The sequence below is a fragment of the Silene latifolia genome, unplaced genomic scaffold (genome assembly GCF_048544455.1).
Source record: "Silene latifolia isolate original U9 population unplaced genomic scaffold, ASM4854445v1 scaffold_20.1, whole genome shotgun sequence".
NCBI classification, from domain to species: domain Eukaryota; kingdom Viridiplantae; phylum Streptophyta; class Magnoliopsida; order Caryophyllales; family Caryophyllaceae; genus Silene; species Silene latifolia.
The window spans coordinates 12,779,676-12,786,620 of record NW_027413163.1 but is presented as its reverse complement, the minus strand read 5'-3'; the positions used below and the strand labels follow the sequence as shown (position 1 = coordinate 12,786,620).

At 40.0% G+C, this 6,945-nt stretch overlaps 1 non-coding gene across 1 annotated transcript; it reads right to left on the bottom strand.

Moving 5' to 3' along the window:
* Positions 1 to 3,275: 3,275 nt before the first annotated feature.
* On the bottom strand, positions 3,276 to 3,381 carry LOC141638616 (small nucleolar RNA R71). Its single transcript, XR_012542161.1, has one exon. It is a non-coding gene; the product is annotated as a small nucleolar RNA R71 (small nucleolar RNA).
* Between the last annotated feature and the right edge of the window lie 3,564 nt (positions 3,382 to 6,945).

The window sequence follows — 6,945 nt, the reverse complement described above, 5'->3', positions numbered from 1 at the left end:
ATCTAGGTCAAGGTCTACCGCGATTAAACGACTAATTGCGTCGACTCAATTAGACAGAAACAATTAAATGTAGCGATTAACAACATAAACTAAACAAGCATTAAACCTAATAATTTGATTTACAATTCCTTCATAATCATGGATTCCCTAAGTCTTAGCAGAGGAAATTAGCTACGCATTATTATTGAATTAGCAACAACGATACATAAACTAGAGGAATTAAACATGACAACAAGCAATAAGAGAAACTGGAATAAAAGCAATTGTAAATAAATGAAGAAAAGAAATAAGAGCAATAAAGAGATTAAGATTAAGAAAATAAAGGAAAGTATGATACCGATTACAAGATTCGATCCAAGCAAATAGTTCTCAAAATAAGAATAGTGGAGAGTAGAGTGGAGAAGAGAAGAGTAACATAGTCTAAGGAATGCTGAAGTACCCCTAACACGCAGTACTACTTAACCTAATTAAACTAATTACAACTCCCAACACGGAATAAAGCAAAAAACACGATTACAGGATAAAACCTCTCGATCGAGTAGAATTAAACCACTCGATCAAGGACATGATCGGTAATTCCTCTCGATCGAATAGGAAAACTATTCGATCGAGGACTTCTTATATCAGCCATCTCGATCGAGTATGAAAACAACTCGATCGAGTGAATCTTCAAAGGATAAAGCATTCGATCGACTAAAAAGTGGTCGATCGAGCTATATTAGCACGTAAGACATCTTGACACCTTCCGAAATCAGCTCACGCGTCTTCAAAGGGATGGATTCCAAGCTCCAATTCCTTATTCTCCACAAATGCATGCAAAGGAGACAAGTTTAGGCTCGATTTATCTTTTTTCCGGCCCGTACCTGCAACTTACACAAGACAAACCAAAGTAGACTATTCGGGGGTATTTGTAGCTAGATGCTACATAAATAATACATAAATGCATGTAAAAATGAGGTAAAAACCTTATATAAAATACACGCATCATTGCATATTATGTTTAATTCAAAGGCGTTCTTTTGCTTCTTTATGCATTGTTTTACGTATGTGTTGGTCTTGATGCGTAATTTACCCAATCTTATGATGAAAGGAGTGGCACCTGTGGTGAGTATAAGTTCGGTGGGGAGGACATGAGTTATATGTGGTTGTGATAGATAGTGGAAAAAGAAAAGGAAGATTGGTAAGGCTTATTGAGGCATGAAGCATGTTTTGTGAGATGAGATGAGTGATGATACGTGCATTTTATATAGCCTTTTTAGTATTATTTTACACGTATTTCTATGCATTCTTGTACTGTTATGTATTTCAATATACCCCGAATTGGCTACTTTGGTTTGTTTTTACTAAATTGCAGGAATGAACCTGAAAGACGAATTAGAAGCTGACTTTGAGGAAAAGCACTCGATCGAGAGGCCTTGATGTTCGATCGAGTGGTTTGGAGGACACGAGAGGTCGATCGAGTACTTTTGTTTACTCGATCGAAATGCTGATTATTGGAAGTCCTAGATCGAGAGAGTTATTTACTCGATCGAGAGGAATAGATGGAGAAGACCTTGATCGAGTGGTTTGAATCCACTCGATCGAGAGGTTTTTGGTCTTATGCGGGCTTAGTGACCCGTGATTAGTTTTATTTCGTTAAGTTTTATTTTTCCTATTTAAGCATTCACTAATTAGGTCATTAGTACATTTTTTTCATCTCTTAAACACTCTAATCTCTCTTTCATACTCTTCACTGTTAAACTCTCCTTTTAATCTCTTGCTTGGATATTGGATTGTTCTCTACGCCGGATTGCTTGAGATTGTAATCATACTCGTCTTCCTTAATCTTAATCGATTTATTTGTTTGCTTTAATTCTTGTTTTCTCTCTTAATTATTTCTGCCCTAATACAGTTTATGCATAATTATTGTGGTTTTACCATGCCTTTCATTAATATATTCATTATTATTATTGTTGACGCCATTAGTAATATGAGTAGCTAATTTCTCTTATGTCGGGATTAGGGAATCCATGGTAGGATTGTGACGATGTAGCGAATAGTCTAGATGATTTATTTGTGAGAACCTGTACCCATAGCAATTTAACTGTAATACCGACTTAGTTGAGTTCACGCTTCTAAGTTACCTTTAATCTGGTTAAATTTACTCCTGGATCGGAAGATTGGATTAAATAGACCTGCTATGAACAGTAGACTACCCTAATGAGGATGGAAGTTAAGTTAGTGGAAATCTAGGATAGAAAGTGGACCGGAAAAACCTTTCTTGTATCCCTCTCACAGTAGATTGTCTAGGCTATTTCATCTGAGTCGATAGACTACCATGGTGAACCGAAATCCTGGCATGCTTTCTCTATTTGATCATCTTATTTATAATTCTCTCACTTTTATCGTTCTTAATTAATTTCTCTTTCCTTTAATCCTTGTTTAGTTTAGAAATCAATAATCAAACCCCCCATTTTGTGACCTAATAGACGAACCTTTAACAGATATCTTGCCTCCCTGTGGAGATCGACCCTGCTTATCACTAGCTTCTTTGTTAGTTTTAATTAGGTTTATTTTTGGTACGAAAACGACAGTATCAAATTTTGGCGCCGTTGTCGGGGAGGCAATAGCCCTATCTGTTTTTATTTTCGTTTATTTTTATCCGTCTCAGGGAATTTTTATTCCTTGAGATAGTTCTCACTTAATTCTTTCAGTACTGTGTATGCCCAGGTCAAACAGGTCGGATTTAGTTCCAGCTAATCCTGAGCCAGAAAGACTATTTCGGCATAGACTTCGTCTGCAAAGAGAAATTCTAAAGGAAGACTTGAGTACTTTCGAGCCCGAGCTACAACACTTCTTATTCGCAGAAGACCCGTCTTGTGAAGAAGACAATCTCATTTCTGCTAACAAGCCAGTAAAGATGCCTAACATAGCAAGTCACTCAGAGCCCATTGTTGCCTCGATTTCTAAAGGTTTCTAGCTCGCGACGGAGGACGGTAACACTTTTGATATCCGTCCGTCTTATATAAACCTGGTGGAAAGAAATCTTTATAGAGGTGTGGCGGGTGAAGATCCGCGCAAGCATATAGAAGTCTTTACTGAGTACTGCTCCACTATTCCCGCTACTAAGGGAGTAACTCAAGACAAGATAAAGGAAGTGCTTTTTCCTTTTTCTCTGACTAACACAGCCCGTGAGTGGCTGACTGATCTTGACCGGACTGCTGCTGGTATCACCAACTGGGAGACTCTTGCACTTGCCTTCTACAAAAGATACTTCCCTCCACAACACACTAATCAGCTGAGGGGTAAGATTACTAGTTTCAAGCAGGCACCTGACCAGAATTTCTATGAAGCTTGGTGCCGGTTCAAGAAGCTGGTGAGGTATTTTCCTCATCATGGTTTTGATCAGTGGTTCTTGTGCAACCAATTCTACAATGGGTTATACGATGACCATAGAGCTATACTCGATGCCTCATCTAACGGGAGATTCCAAAAGAATATTGATGACGATAAGGGATGGGGCATTATTAAGGAGATGGCGACCCATTGTGCTGAATATGGGAACCCAAGGGACGGTATTCGGACCCTGCACTCGGTTGACAATGCGGTCATTGCTCAGCTGGAAGCCATGAATGCTCGGTTTGACAGATTAGAGATGCAATCTGCTGGTGATCAACAGACGGTTCATCTGTTGACTAGACAGGAAACTGTCACTTGTGAGAGATGTGGGAGCAATGACGGTCATACTGCTATTGACTGTCTGACAGAGAAAGAACAAGTCCTTGCCTTTCAGCAATATAGGCAAGGAGGAGGTTCTTATTATAATAACCAAACCCCCCATTTTGTGACCTAATAGACGGACCTTTAACAGATATCTTGCCTCCCTGTGGAGATCAACCTTGCTTATCACTAGCTTCTTTGTTAGTTTTAATTCGGTTTATTTTTTTTATTATTACAATAATCAAGGGGCAATCCATCCCAATTTGAGGTGGACAAGTCAGAATGTTCTTAATCCTACTCCTCCACCGCAGTAGCAGCAACCTTATGTCCCACCTCACAAGGCTCAACAAGGCTTCCAAAAGCCTCCTTCTTTTCCTCCACCGCACCAAGGAGCTTCATCTTCTAGTGGGGTAAGTGAATTGAATGAGTTAAAGTCGATGATTCAATCATTGACTAATCAGCTGCAACTAAGTGATCAACAAAAGGAAGAATCCATTAAGTCACTTGAAACTCAAGTTCCTCAACTCGCCGCCAATCAGTCCACGAGGAAACCGGATCATCTGCCGTCTCAATCTGAGAAGAATCCACATAAGACGATTAACTTAATCAATTTGCGAAGTGGTCGTTCTTACGAAGGACCAATGTTGTCTGCTGATAAGGACATTTCAGACCCGAGGGATGCTATTTTGGAGGATGAACAGTCATCTGTTGCTGAAAATATGCCAAGCACGAAAGAAATACTCGATCGACTGATTTCTGGTGGTCGATCGAGTAGAAAATATGCTGAAAACACTCGATCGAAAGGAATTGTTACTCGATCGAGTAGTCTGGATAATCAAGGAACAGATTGAGAGGTTGAAACCACTCGATCAAGTGAAATTGCTAAAGAATCTGTTCGATCGAGTGGAAATAAGCCTCGATCGAACACTGTGCATATAGAGGACCTCGATTGAGAGGCTGTTACTGCTCGATCGAGTGAAATATCATCTGAAAAGACTCAATCGAGAGGTAAAAAGACTCGATCGAGTGAAAATGAACTTGAACCTGCTGAGACGTTGGAAGAGAGGAACAAATGGCTCGAGATTCCTATTACGGTGCCCTTCCCAAGGCGATTGTAGAGCACCAAAGCCAATCAACAATTCGGGAAATTTGCCGAGCTTCTGAAAAGCTTACATGTTACTGTTCCATTCGCCGAGTTGCTGTCTCAGGTACCCTCTTACTTAAAGTTTATGAAAGAAATTTTGTCGCGTAAGAGGCATATAAAAGATCATGAGATGGTAGCTTAAACTGAGGTAGAGACTGCCCTAGTTCAAAATAAGTTGCCATCTAAACAGTCAGACCCGGGTAGTTCTCAATTCCGTGTCATATAGAAATCTATTTGATTGACAACGCGCTATGTGATCTTGGTGCTAGCGTGAGCGTTTTACCTTTATCTCGCGCTAAGAGACTTGGTTTGACCAAATTTAATTGCACTAATATGACCGTGCAGATGGCCGATCATAGTATATCACGGCGGTTAGGAGTTATAGAGGACATACCTGTCAAGATCGGGAGATTCTTTATTCCCGTAGACTTCGTAGTGCTTGATATTCCCGAAGACACTCATACCCCTATTATTTTAGGGAGACCATTTTTATTCACTGCTCGCGCAGTGATCGATGTCGGGGGTAAGACACTTACGTTTCAGGTAGGAGGCGAAGAATTGATTTTTCATCAATCTAAATCTCGTTGCAAGCTCAACCTTGCAATGCCCTATCCTCTACTGACTCAGATATAGACACTTCGGCTGAGAATGTTGAATTTTATCCTGCTATTGTAACCCCTCCGCCTCAGACTGAGAGCGAAAAGGAGGAACATTCTTCTGTTTTCCTTACTGCAAGTACAGATGAAATAAATGCTGAAGTTGTCAACGGTCAAAGTGCGATTAAAGTCAATCAAAATGGAGATGCCAATGTCAAAGCTGATGGGAAAGACAAAGGAAAGCAGAAAGTTCGTGCATACGTGGACGTCAACTACTCACCCCCTACTGGTTCGAATTCAAGTTCATGGAGATCGAAGAGGACGGTCCGAGATGCTGAGGGGACCTCCTCCAGTCAGAAGCCCTCCTTTGTGCTACTGAAATGTTTTGGGAATTAAGCGGGGAATGCCCCGTTGTAACAAATTGTAAAACTTTAAATTTCCGTTGAACTTCTTTATTGCATTTTTAGGACTGCTAGACTTTAGTTTAATTAGCATAGCAAATATCGACTATAGACTGCGTATTGTGTGATTTGGTATTGTCGGGATGTATTTTCGCGTATTTTTATGCAAGTTTGGGGAGATAATGACGCACGGGGATGGGTTGCACGAAGAAAAGAACTCGATCGAGTACTTTTTGTACTCGATCGATAGAAATGCCCGAGGAAAGGTTCGATCGAGAGGTTTTCAGTTGCTCGATCGAAATAGCAAAAATGAGGAGTTCTCGATCGAGTAGAATTCTGTTCGATCGAGAAGAATGAAGACCATATTTCTCGATTGAGTGATTTCAAATCACTCGATCGAGTGAAATTGAATATTACACGCAGGAAGTAACTCTTAAACTTCTTATTTTTCATTCTTTTGTTTTCCCCCTTCATTTGCTTTCTCTATTTGCGATATTAACTCCAAAACCTCCATAATTCTTGCCCCATTATCAAACCAACACCCACATTTTAATCCTTGCTAGTATATCGAATAAAGCCCTCTGATTTCCCCTTCAAATTTGTTCTTTTTCGTGGTCAATTAAGGGAATTAGGGTTTGTGGTTTTCGATTGAAATTCCGCTATTTGCATCATTTTCTTGTCGATTTTTTTGCTTGTCTTGTGGGTTTCGTCATCAAGTAAGTTTCGCCTTTACCTTTTTGTTGATTAATTGCTTTATTTCGACATAATAGAGTAATTAAGGTATAAGGTTTGCGGTTTCATTTGAAAATTTCGATTAAATTGGGATATTGTGGTTAATTGGTTTAATTGATTATTGTTTCCCATTGCTTACTTGATTAGGATGGACAATAGTTCATTACCTTCGACTAGTTCGACTGTAGTTCCGTCCTCGACTGAGACGTTGGTCCCTGCTGTCATCACCGTCGTTCCTACTGTTAGTACCACTGCTACGTCCCCTGTTTTACCTGTTGTTACTGCTGGTGCTACTTCTGTTACTGCTGTTAGTTCCGTTTCTGCCACGGTTAGCTCTGCTTCTACCTCCGTGTCTGCTTGAGTCTCTGTTTCA